This window comes from Xiphias gladius, chromosome 14 (genome assembly GCF_016859285.1).
Source record: "Xiphias gladius isolate SHS-SW01 ecotype Sanya breed wild chromosome 14, ASM1685928v1, whole genome shotgun sequence".
Classification (NCBI taxonomy): domain Eukaryota; kingdom Metazoa; phylum Chordata; class Actinopteri; order Istiophoriformes; family Xiphiidae; genus Xiphias; species Xiphias gladius.
The window spans coordinates 6,810,270-6,822,430 of NC_053413.1; the positions used below are offsets into that span (position 1 = coordinate 6,810,270).

General features: G+C 41.9%; 1 protein-coding gene across 4 annotated transcripts in view; it reads left to right on the forward strand.

Moving 5' to 3' along the window:
- Nucleotides 1–2,706: 2,706 nt before the first annotated feature.
- Nucleotides 2,707–12,161, forward strand: part of slc6a9 (solute carrier family 6 member 9) — a 70,349-nt gene continuing 60,894 nt past the window's right edge. Inside the window, exon 1 of one of the 4 annotated variants that reach the window (XM_040143641.1) lies at nt 2,707–2,795. The gene's annotated coding sequence lies outside the window, so the exon portion shown is untranslated. Of the gene's footprint in view, nt 2,796–3,204; nt 3,261–3,484; nt 3,844–12,161 lie in introns of those variants that run through there. The other 3 variants (XM_040143642.1, XM_040143639.1, XM_040143640.1) reach the window with 3 other exon arrangements.

Genomic DNA, 12,161 nt, shown 5'->3' on the forward strand with positions numbered 1-12,161 from the left:
TGGAACTATAATTGAAGAACCAGATCCCATGTGAGTGGCAATGACCCTATATTTACTTGTTAAAGTCTGGTATCAATGGTCAAACATGGGTTGAATGCATGTTCACTCATCCATGTCCTACGCTGGGTTTGTCTTTTATGTTTGGCTGCTGGAAAAACCTGCTGTGGTTATTGTTATCATTCTCTCAAGCTGTAGCACATACGAAAAAACCCACTGGAGTGTAACAGCCTTCTGTCCATATTGTCATTGTGTTGTGAATTAATGGAAGAAACAAGAAGCCAGATTGGGTCTATAGAGGCTTGTATCAGTACAACTTGGATAAAGATATTCTCTATTGTCTTGAGGGGCGCAGGTTGTAGAAACCTTTTTTTATTCAGATTCAGTAAAAAGAACAAAGGTAGAAGACACTTTGTGAGCCAAGCTTTTTTCACTGACAGTCATGGTGTGTCATAGTCATATATTGAGTTCTGAGGGAAGTCTGATGCCTGGGAGACTGAATTTCCTGCAAATCCAGTTACATTATGTCCAACAGTCAATACCAGGTATGTTAGTCCAAAATGTAATTAGTTGTTACTATTTCTATATGCATAGATATCTTGTGAGTGCTAATTTAAAACTTACTTTAAATGAAAAACATTAGATTTAAATGTCTTTAAATCTCAAAAAACATAAAACTTTATCCTTACCAGCTTGCTAATAAGAATACGGTGTAAAATTATGATGTGTAATTTGAAAGGGTCCGCTCGTAATGATGATCGCACAGAGAGCTATCACTTACTTTGCAGGTCTCATCAGCTGCCCAGAGCCTTTTATGAGGCTTCCAGCTCATTGTTTTGCTTTGCTGAGACTCTCCTTGCAGAAAGAACTACTGCATCAATCGTTCCAGCATCTGCCCCAAAACCACATATGTTTACATCCAAGTAACAAACCCTCTAGCAGCCATAGGAATTATGCTGGGAGCAATGGAGAAAGTAGTGTGGTATTACAGAAAATAAACTGCGTAGGTCGAAGTGGATGGATGGGTCAACAAAACACTGGACTTACAATAGCAAGAAAAAGCATGTGAACTGTTTGGAGTTACCTGGTTTTCTTCATTAACTGGTCTCAAAGTATGATCTGCATGATCTTCACCTAAGTCACAAGTTTAGACAAACACCATTTGCCTAACCTGTTAACACACAAACAATTATATTATTTCATGTCATTACTGAGCTCACCCATTCAACATTCACAGTCCTGGTGAGAAAAACAAGTGCACCCTTGGATTTCATACCTATTTGACCTCAAAGAATTGCCTCCAGGAGCAAGCAATGGAATGCTCCCTCACAGAGCTGCTTCAGCTCAGCCATATTGTTAGGATGTCTGGTGTGAGCGGCTCTTTGGGGGTTAATCCACAGGATCTCTGTTGGGTTAAGGCCATTTCAACCTTAGATTCATCAGTCCACACTGCCCCCCCCCTTCAAGAGAGAGTAGCCACAGAATTAAATCATCCCCATTTATAGAGAGTTTGTGCTAACTGTGGACTGATGAATCTATTAACTCTTTGAGATTACTATGGAACCCTTTCCATCGTTATGCTAATCAGCAGTTCTTGATCCTAAGTTTTTTTGCCAGGCATGGTTCACGTCAGCAGATGCTTCTTGTTTTTTTTTTTTGTAATCCAAAGTAGCTCTAGCCCCCAAACTCCAATCTGGTCTCACTGACTGGACTCCAGGTTTGATAACTTCTTGACTCCAACTAGCTTTTGTTGATGTCGTTAGCCGAGGGGTTCACATACTTTTTTCCAACTGACACTGGGAATGTTTGAATCATGCATCCGACATGGACAAGAACAATACACTGATGTTTGTGTTATTGGTTTAAACAGATTCTGTTTATTCATATTTGTAACTAAGATGAAGATCTGACCATATTAAGATTAATTTATACAGAAATGCAGATAATTCCCAAGGGTTCACTTACTTTTTCTGGCCACTGTATACACGGGGGACAGCTGCATGATCGTTCCATAACCTTAACCAAATTTTTATTATTTTAACCAACAAAGTCATTTTAACCTAAATTATGATCTTTGCCTAAACCCAATCATGTTGTTTTTGTGCCTAAACCTAACCAACCTTATTGTTGTCTAAGCACATAACACAATTTATTTTTCAACAGTGATGTAGTCCTGCTGCTAGGGATATCAGATCAGATCAAGCTACTAGTAAGGGCCAGTAAAGATCTGAAAAATCTGAAATGTAAGGGAGTAAAAGCAAGGCAGCGCAGAATCGAAATACTCAAGTAAAGCACCTCAAAACTGTACTTAGGTAAGATACTGGAATAAATACACGTAGCTAAGTTTCACCACTGGAGGGAGAGTAGCTGTGGGAAGGAATATATTTCTTTTAGCACAGTTTGGGGGCTATCAAAGTCACTAACCGTGATCTTTATCGCCTGTTTATTTCCAGTCTTATTACTGGACTAGCCTGTAACTTTACGGTATTTTTTTTAGGCGATCCCTTGATGCCTTGGTATTTGTACAGAGTCCTTCCAAAATGCCTTGTAGCCTAATTAAGTTTTTCATCTTAAGGAAATTAAAGGAGGACCCTAAAATTCTGAAGCGTTTTCTTTAAGGTACCGTTAGATTTTGTGGGCTACCCAGGCATTACAGGATGTGCAGAAATTTTGACCGCCGCCCCACACCCCTCACCTCCCTCCTCTCACCCCAGCCTCTACCCATGACCGCGCCTGCATGCGAGTCTCCTCCTCCGCTTTCCCCAACAGCCCTCCAACCTGACCGGTCCGAAAACAAGGTAAAGCCTGTATCTGCATGCCGTGCCAGAAAAAAAGTGCCATTATCCATCTGTAATCCGCCACACACCCACTAAACTCTTATTAGCGGACGCCCCCGCAGCTTCCGTCTACCACCAGCTGCATGCCGCGGCCGAGGCTACCACACCTGTCGGGGGGGGGGGCATCGCATCGGCTCATCGCCTCCTGCCGTGACTGACATTGACTCGCGTGATCATCGGAGCACACGGTGCGCCGTACCAAGTCACACCTGTCTGCACTGCGCGCAAAGTGCCTGCGGATGCACACGCCACAAAGCCGAACGCACGAGGGTTTAGGTGGGGGTCTCGGCGTTGAGCGGCTGCGGCACGCTTTTGTAACAAAAGACCGGGCAACACATGGGTGCATTCCTCCGCCGAACACGCGTGGCTCCGCAGAGACACCAGGACGCACCGTGTCGGCAGCGGCTTGCCGGCGTCACGCTGCCGGTAAAAACCCCTCCGTGACACGGTCAGAGCCAATTGCTCATCTGGTGGTCCTCATGAGGTGTCTGTAGCTCTCGAGCTTGGTTTTCGAGCGATCTCAAGGCTTTCATATTTAAATGGATATGTGGAATCACGCGGGATTGATGCCTAATTGCATGTCCATCTCATTATATAACCAAGAGAGGTCGTCTTAGGCGCAAACGCATCAGACAGCGCCACGGGGGAGCGGGCGGTGCGGCTCTCAGCACCAAGTGTCCCTGACAGGTTTGTGTGCCGCCAGCGAGCCCTCACATGTTGCGCGCCCCCCCCGCCTCCGCGCCCTTCTATAGAGTTAGAAAGGGAGGGGCTTAAGGAGGAGTTGCTGGCCCGGCTGTGACCGAAGAGGGACGGAAGACCAAGGTGATGCAACTTCCAATCGCCCCAGTGTTGGCGGAAAAAAGCCATATATGTCCGGCAGACCTCAGCCGAAGGACGAGCGCTCACCTCCGCGGTAAGGCAGCACCTTGACACACGAGGCAGAGAGAGAGAGAGAGAGGGGGCACGTTGAGTTTCAACCCTGGTTGTGCTGGTTGCAAAGAAATAAGTGGTAGGTCACCACACCACGGGCTCTGATGTGATTGTATCCTCTTAAAGGAGCAACCTGGGTAGAAATGCACTGACCATCCAGCGATGGGGAAGAAAAGGAAAAAAAAACAAGCAAAAAACAAAAACCCATTCAAAACGTCGCCCTGAAGTGGACACTTCCTGGCAGAGTTACTCGGATTGTGATGCAGAGCGTTTTAAAGTTTGTAGGCTAATCTCAGCAGGGACAAAACACGTGGCACTAGTATTGCCCCCCCCTTGTTGTGACTCAAGGAGGAAAGCGAGCGGGGTGAGGGGTTTGGTTTGGGGGGGGGGACTGAGTGTTATTGCATAGAAGTTGACAATAACATGGTTTCCTTTGAGATAATTCAACACAAAATCTCTTTTGTAGTGTTCCAAGGTACTATATAGTTATTAGAACAAGCTGTGTAATGTGGCCTACCTGACATTATACATGCTACTATTGTAGAATAAATTGAAAATAAATCACTGACAAACATTCTAATAACAACATCAGCAATAATAATGATATTATATCCACACCAATACTGAATTTTCGAGGACTGTCCCACCGACGTCAGTGTATTTGCCTTAGCTGAGTACTGTCAGTGGTCGTTTCTCTGAATCTGTTTAAACTCTTTAAAATTCATTGTATTGATTAGGTTTATGGAGCCCCCAAACTGACAAAAGGCAGTAAAAGATGACCAGAAAAGTAAAAGATATAACTGATTGCTCTGTTTGTTTGTTTTTTTAGAAATGTTACCAAGATATTTATCGTGTGGGACGTTTCACAGATGCATAATCAACTGGTCACTGCTCTCGGAGAATCACCATGTTGATACTGCTTCAGTTTCTTGTTACTTATCAGCCAACATACAACATGGTGGGGGTAATTAATAATATAAATCTTGTATGACTGCCAGTGACAGCATTTCATCGTAATTAAAGTGGCAAGAAGAAGTAAGCAAACCCTTTGGAATTACCTGACACAATCTGTTTAAACCAATAACACAAACATCAGTGCATTGTTCTTGTCCATGTCGGATGCATGATTCAAACATTCCCAGTGTCAGTTGGAAAAAAGTATGTGAACCCCTCGGCTAACGACATCAACAAAAGCTAGTTGGAGTCAGGAAGTTATCAAACCTGGAGTCCAGTCAGTGAGACCGGATTGGAGTTTGGGGGCTAGAGCTACTTTGGTTTACAAAAAAAAAAACAAGAAGCATCTGCTGACGTGAACCATGCCTGGCAAAAAAACTTAGGATCAAGAACTGCTGATTAGCATAAAGTTGGAAAGGGTTCCATAGTAATCTCAAAGAGTTAATAGATTCATCAGTCCACAGTTAGCACAAACTCTCTATAAAGATGATTTAGTTCTTTGGCTACTCTCCCCAGAAGTGGACGCCCAGCTAAGATGATTCCAGAGGCACAATGCAAATGCTCAATGAGTTAAAAAGAAGCCCAGTGTAACAGCTAAAGGCTTAAAGGAATCATTGGAGGTGGTTAACATCTCATGGAGCATGGTGTCTATGGCAAGACACCACAGAGGAAGCCGCTGCTGTCCAAAAAAAGACAAAAAAAAAACATCGCTGCGTACCTGAGGTTTGCCAAAGAGTAGCTCGACACTTCACGATGCTCCTTGGAAAATGTTTTGCGGATGATGAAGCTCAGGTTGAATCGTTTGGTAAGAACACACCGCACTACGCATGGTGTATAAAGGGCACCGTATACCAACATGAAAAACATGTCCATTTGCGAAAATATGATGAAGATTTTTCACTATTTTTTGGCATTTTACACGTAAAAAACAGAATATTTTTGAGAAAATAATCTGCAGATAATTTGATAATGAAAATGATCATTATTACAAGATTACCATAATTTTTCCCATGTGAATGCCATCCATATCTTACTATCACATAGCAAAGCAAATGTTCCATCTTTTAACTTGTGACAAAACCAGATGGGTTGCTGGACTGAATGGTGAAAGTGGGGTATGTCAACAGATGTTGTGCATGCACGAATGGCAGTAACCCCGGCCCCCAACACATGCACACACCACCCCCTTTCCACCATATCCTTATCCACACACAGGAGCACCTTTCTTTCATCCAGCCCTAGAGTTTTCTTTTTGCTTTCCTTATGCAGGGCTCCATAGGTAGCACATTTGTGCATATGTCGAAAAGACAAGGACTCCTATAGCTTAAGCACAGCTTAGTCTCAAAAGCACACTGACAGTAACAACATATATCATAGGCCACTGGTATATCTGAAAGAATTGTATCAAAAGTACTCAAACATTTCTGTCACCTTTTGTAATACTAGCCTCTCTGTTATACCTTCATTAGACTGTAAAGATTAATAAGGTAGCTATGAGCATTTGTTGCCACATCTTAACATTTTAACAGGATTCACATTACAAAATGTAGCTAAGACTGCACTTTGCCTTGTCTTTGTCATTAGACTTTGGTGCACAATGCATGAACAAATGACTATCAATAGCTTTGACGAAGCAAATTGCAAAGGACACCTAGTCTAAAGCAAGTCACCACAACTTAATGCCAGATTTTATCATGTGCAAGTCAGGTTCTAAGCAGTAAGTTCTCTTCACTTTACCATTAGGCCGCTGGGATCCTCTGGAGATGTTTTTGGGGTTAGGTTTAGAGAAGGTGCATGACAAAGGGCCCCTCCACCAGTGCTCCCTTCCCGACACCCACTGTCACACTGTGGCAGAGTTCAGATCATGTTTCGATACCCCAGCGTGTCCACAAATGAATTGATGCAAGTTTAAGATTAGGCGACAGAAACACTTGGTTAAGGCCGTGGAAAGATTGTGGTCATGATCAGCAATAGCCAGCGTTAGTTGTTGGTCTGAGACGCGACACACAATACTGTGCATGTGCCGCGTTTGCACTGCAGCATACTGCATTTGTAACAGCAACACATATTTGTTATGATGGAATTTCCCCCTGGTTTGCATCAGACAGTTTTCACAGTAGGCTCTGAGATATTTCATTGTTGTTTTGGTGAATCATTAGTACAGACAAGTCTGGACGTCTGGAATGCCCAAATACTGTGGGACTAGAGCAAAAGAGGAGAAGAGGGGGTTAGAAGAGATACAAAATACTACTAAATTCTACCTATATGCTGTGACCACCAGGGGGCCCTATAGCATAGTTAAGCGGAGGTGTTTTGTGTTTGTTGTGGAGTGCAGCAGTTCCGCGAAAAGCATCTCAAGGTTGTTTCAGTAATGGAACTTCAGGTGGGTTTTGAACACAGCCTGAATGGGAGTGAAGCCATCAGAACCAGCCCTGCTGAGTGGAAAACTACCCAGTCTGGCAACCCTGCCTATGTCCCGGCCTCTGAACATGTGACTGAGTCATAAGAAACAGAAAGGAAAAAGTACCTGTAGAGTGAATGATGGTGCAGCAAGCAGGTACATTTGTTTTTTCCCCCTGTTCTAAAAGATTCATGTTATACAGATGCTACACCTCTTGAATATCTCACAATTGTTCATTGTGGACACTTTGTGCTCTGTCTTGGGTCATTGCAGAGATGTAGTTAATAATTGCAGTGAATAAGTTGGCTAAAGCAAAACAAGAGCAAGTAATTTCTCTTTTTGTGTACATGTCCATCTTTTAATATTCAGAGGTCCATTATATTTTCAGATTTTCAGCATTACGAATGTGTGTGGGACAATGCACAGGTTTGGACAGTAAGCAGGTAGACAGCTATCTCTCGGTCAGATCGGCAGCAGACTAATGAGTACAACCTGTCCACACTGCAGCACAGGCCTTCTGCATGGAAGACATTTTGACATGTGATAGTGGGAAAAACACGTTAATAGTGAAATTAAATTAACCATGGCTGAATTTAATTTAGCTGCTTCAGTTTCGGGCCCCTGGTATTGTGCATTCTGGCTACTGGACTGTATTGTATTTTGCTCAAGAGGAATCTCTATTTTGAAAGAGTCGGGAAGGCTGCACACATTCTATAATTTAGTTCTATGTTGAGGTACAGCCTCAGTGTTGTGTTTAAATCGTGTGTTTTCCAGGTTCTTAAGTTGTATTGCTGCAGCAAAAAAGCACTGTGAATAGTACAGTTAAACCATACAGTTAAACTTATGTGAATGATTCCTCATCCTGCATTAACTGATTTTTTTTTTAGTCACTTGGGGGCAGCAGAACAAGTGGTAAACACAACATTGACATTTGTATTATCACCTTCTAAAGTTGTTATAGCTAAAGTGTTGACAAGCAACTTGCTATTTAAACAACCAACAGAGCATCATTAGCATTTACTGGGAGTTGTGTTTCTATCAGTCTAGCAGATGTAAATTCAATATTCTCCCTCCTTTTTAGATCTGGTCTGGTCTCAACAAACTCCCGAGGGAAACAATCTGGCTTTTAGTGAGTTAATGTTCCATTGTGCTCTTCAGCTAGTCACTAACTTTGTTTGTCTGCTGTTTGGTGCTAAGCGGGTAGAGTACCATGGGTTCATCAGACCTTTTTTTTTTTTTTTTTTTTTTTTTGCTAAAAACAGCTGCCTGCTGTTGCTGGAAATTATGCTAATGAGAGCAGTGAGGCTGAATCAAAACAGTAAAGGTTGTGGGCCGTAAAATAAAAACAATTTGCTACAAGATTCTGAAACAATCAGTAGAGCTGACGGGAGCTATAGGGGCGGGGGATATTTCTCTGAATTAGCACACTTTTTATCTGATGATACTGTTTACACATATTGATCACAGGTGGGAGAGCTCTGAATGCTTCGGGATCATCAGAGCTTTAGTAAGTTTTACTATAGAACTGAACTTAGTAGCACCAGGTTGTACATTCAAGCAAACCGACGAGCTCTTGACTCCAAGGCACAGCTCACTCCAACCAAGATAAACCGTTCAAGAGGTTTTTTTAAAAACAGACTCACAGATTTTCCATTGCAGTAATATCTGTGGTCCAAAAACAAACTGGAGCATTGCAACTAAACAAAAGCAAGAGAACTGAGAAGGCTTTTCTTGGAGTTACGGCTAATTATTCCCCAACTAAATTCCCTGCACATTTCTTCACTTTAATAGCAATCTTCTTTGTGTTACAGTGGGAGTATAAAGTACAGTGGGTATTTGTTGCGTGGCGTGCGTTTGTGATTTTGTGGTTGATTGTTATTGTCTCAGGAGTTGTTGCTGGGCCAAGGTCTCCATTCATTTAAAAAGATAAGAGAGGTTGACCCCTCGCCTGTGTGTGTTTGTGTATTTAGCAGCAGCTATTCATTGACTACCATCAAAATATGCCTTTGAAAAGATTTTCACCGCTGTTCACTGCTGCACAGTGATTTTAGCTCTTTTGTCTCGGGACAGCTTTAGAAAGAGTCCACGTTGCTGGATTTTTTTTTTTTTTTTTAAACTGGTATTTTTATTGCCATGGATTATGTGTCGGTTTTTATGAAACACTCTCCACCCTTTCCAACTCCTCTACCACAGCAGCCAAAATCATTTAAATGCCACTAATAAAAAAAATAAAAATAAAAAATAAATCATGATTTGTGCACCTCATATTAAAATCCCATATCTTCTCATTCCCCATGCCATTGCCTTATTGTAAGAATTCTTATTTTTTAAGCAGTCCAAAGTGATGCATACTTTGCTGGCTCTATTTACTGGGTGCTTAACGAAGGCCTAAGCATAGTTATGACTGCTTTGACTACCATCACAATTTCTTCGTCGTATTTACCTATCTGTGCACAGTGTAGGAAAGAGGCTGTCTATCATGACAAAACAGAGCTTGTGGAGTCCCAATCATACTTCTGCATATTGACATTATTGATAATAGACACAACTGCTTTGCAAGCCCAACAATATGATCCATTGTAAAAACAGATAGCAATAACAGATGCTATTTTGTCTTGAACCCAGTACGTTCGCCACGACAAACCAGGCCAAAGGACCTGTGTTACAGTGTAAAAGTGCAAATCGACAACAACTTGTATGATTGTGTGAGTACAGGAGGATGTTGTTGCATCTGTCTGTTAGAAAAAGGAAAGTAATTAATGAGTCCTTCCTTTATGTCTTCACCTCAGTTCATTTTTTGCTTCAAAGATGGTTCTGTGCCTCGTGACTTGCAGTTCTTTGACTCAACAGGCCCTACTGTCCCCAGAAAATGGGGCCCTAACAAAGAAATACTCATGGTGGTTAATGTGTAACTAAGTTGGAGCCTCCCTTTTTTCTTTTTTTCTCTTTTTTTTACTAAGAACATGCTAATATTTCTATAGTTCTGATTAAGGAGTGCTAGGGAGGGCTAACCTTGAAATGCATTAACTGAAGCTTTTCTTGCTCTCAGTCTTTGTGATGGGGTTAACTTAATTTTCTTTTTTCATTCAAGAGCTTGAGAAAGGAGCATTATTTCTGTTGGACATGTGAAAAAAAGCCTTAAGGGAGGACCTTAGTGACTTTTGCTCTCTCTACAATATTACTCAATAGTTCCATCACCTCTATATAAGTCCTCTGTCACTTGTTGAACTCATTTAACTTTTGAGACATGTAAAGCCACGGGCAGACAAGACAAGCCGAGGCCCTAGAGAAACAAGTCTACAGAGAAATCGTATCAGCTGTGTTTTACTAGTCGTCCGTCTCACACTTGTATGATGGAACAGATACCCTACCAATTTTAATCAGTTCAGCTGTACACACAGGCACAATGGCTAGCGTTTTTCTCGGGCTATACGCCCGGTAAACACGGCCCAAATGCATATTTTTATGCTCAAAGCCTATTTTCTTGCATTTTATGACTTAACTACTTTGAATGTGTGTTTGGCTCTGAGCTCTTCCAAAACATGGGTGACCTACAACTCAATACGGTGCCTGAAGGCATCCTATGTAGACACAGATGGAGTTTGTTGCCGCTTCTGCGGCTCTGCTAAAATGTTGCTCATGCTAAGCCTTCTGTGTAGACACGGTGTAGGAGTAAGGTTATGCTTAAATGGAACTAGTTTGAACAACATGTTGTCCACTCATGTCGGAAATCAATAGTGTTCATATGGCCACACGTAAAGGTGTGAAAAGTTGGATGTCAAAGAGAGGGGGAAAACAATATAATTTAAACATACAGTAGAGATAAGAGCGCACATTTTCAGACAGTTTCTCCCTGAAGACATTCATGGTGGTGCACCATGACAGAAAATAGTTGTCAAGAATGAAAAAAAACAGAGCTTGAGGGGGAAGCCTGGACAGTGGTTTTCAGCCATCCGACAAGCAGCTCTGATGACGCGTACTAGAATCTTAAGAGTCTAGTGCCAGACTATATGCTCTGTGAGCCAGTACTTGGGTATGGTGGTGTTTTGAGCTGCATGCTAATATTAGTATGTTAACATGCTCACAGTGGCAATCTAAATATGCAGATGTTTAGCAGTTAGAGTGTTCACTGTGTTCACCATCTTAGTTTCACATTTTAGGGTGCAAAACTAGCTAAAAAAAAAAAGTGCAGCTGATGGGGATGTCGTTAGTTTTGCAGGTATTTTGTCAAGAGTATTGGACAAATGGAGTTGTTAATGTGATGATGGTGCTAGAGGAAAAGCCAGGAGATCGCCAAAGTCATTAGGTTTCATAGTCAGGCAACCATGAATGTACGTACCAAATTTCATGGCAATCCATCCAGTTTTTGAGATTTTTCAGTCTGGATCAAATTAGTGAGCCGACAGACCGACTGTGTCATCCCCGGAGTCAGGCCTCTAGTGTGGCTAAAAAGCCAGTAGCATCAGCACATTTTCATTATCCACCACCATTAAAGCATGCATTTATTCATTCATTTATTTACATTTTCATTTATTATTAATTACAATCTGACTAACATAAAAAAAGGTGTCATTACACTTGAAAAGCAGCATCATGAAAATGTAATTACACTGTTGATAAGTTTAGCAGTTTGCTGTGATACAGTCTGCCTTTTGGCATATGACATATATACCCACAGCCACACGGAGACATACATATGCAACACAATAACCATTTTCCTCACCTTGAAGACTTTTGGTATGTTTCCCAGCCTTTGCACCAGATATGGCCCAAGAGAGGAGGGGAAGTGCGGCAAAATGGGAGTCCATTGTAAATTAGGTAATTCCCAGACCAATTACCAACTGGGCAAAGTGAACAACTTTCCTGAAAAGTCCAGTCGTACTGTGTGTTAACTGGTTAATGCTAATGTAATTGAAAATGTGTTGGGGAATATACAGCACTAAAGCACAATATCAGCTGACATAATGAAGGCCTTAAAGTCTGCTCTGCTTTATTACACTATCTTGAGACGTCGGTCCAAAATGTACCGTTTCAGTTTTGTG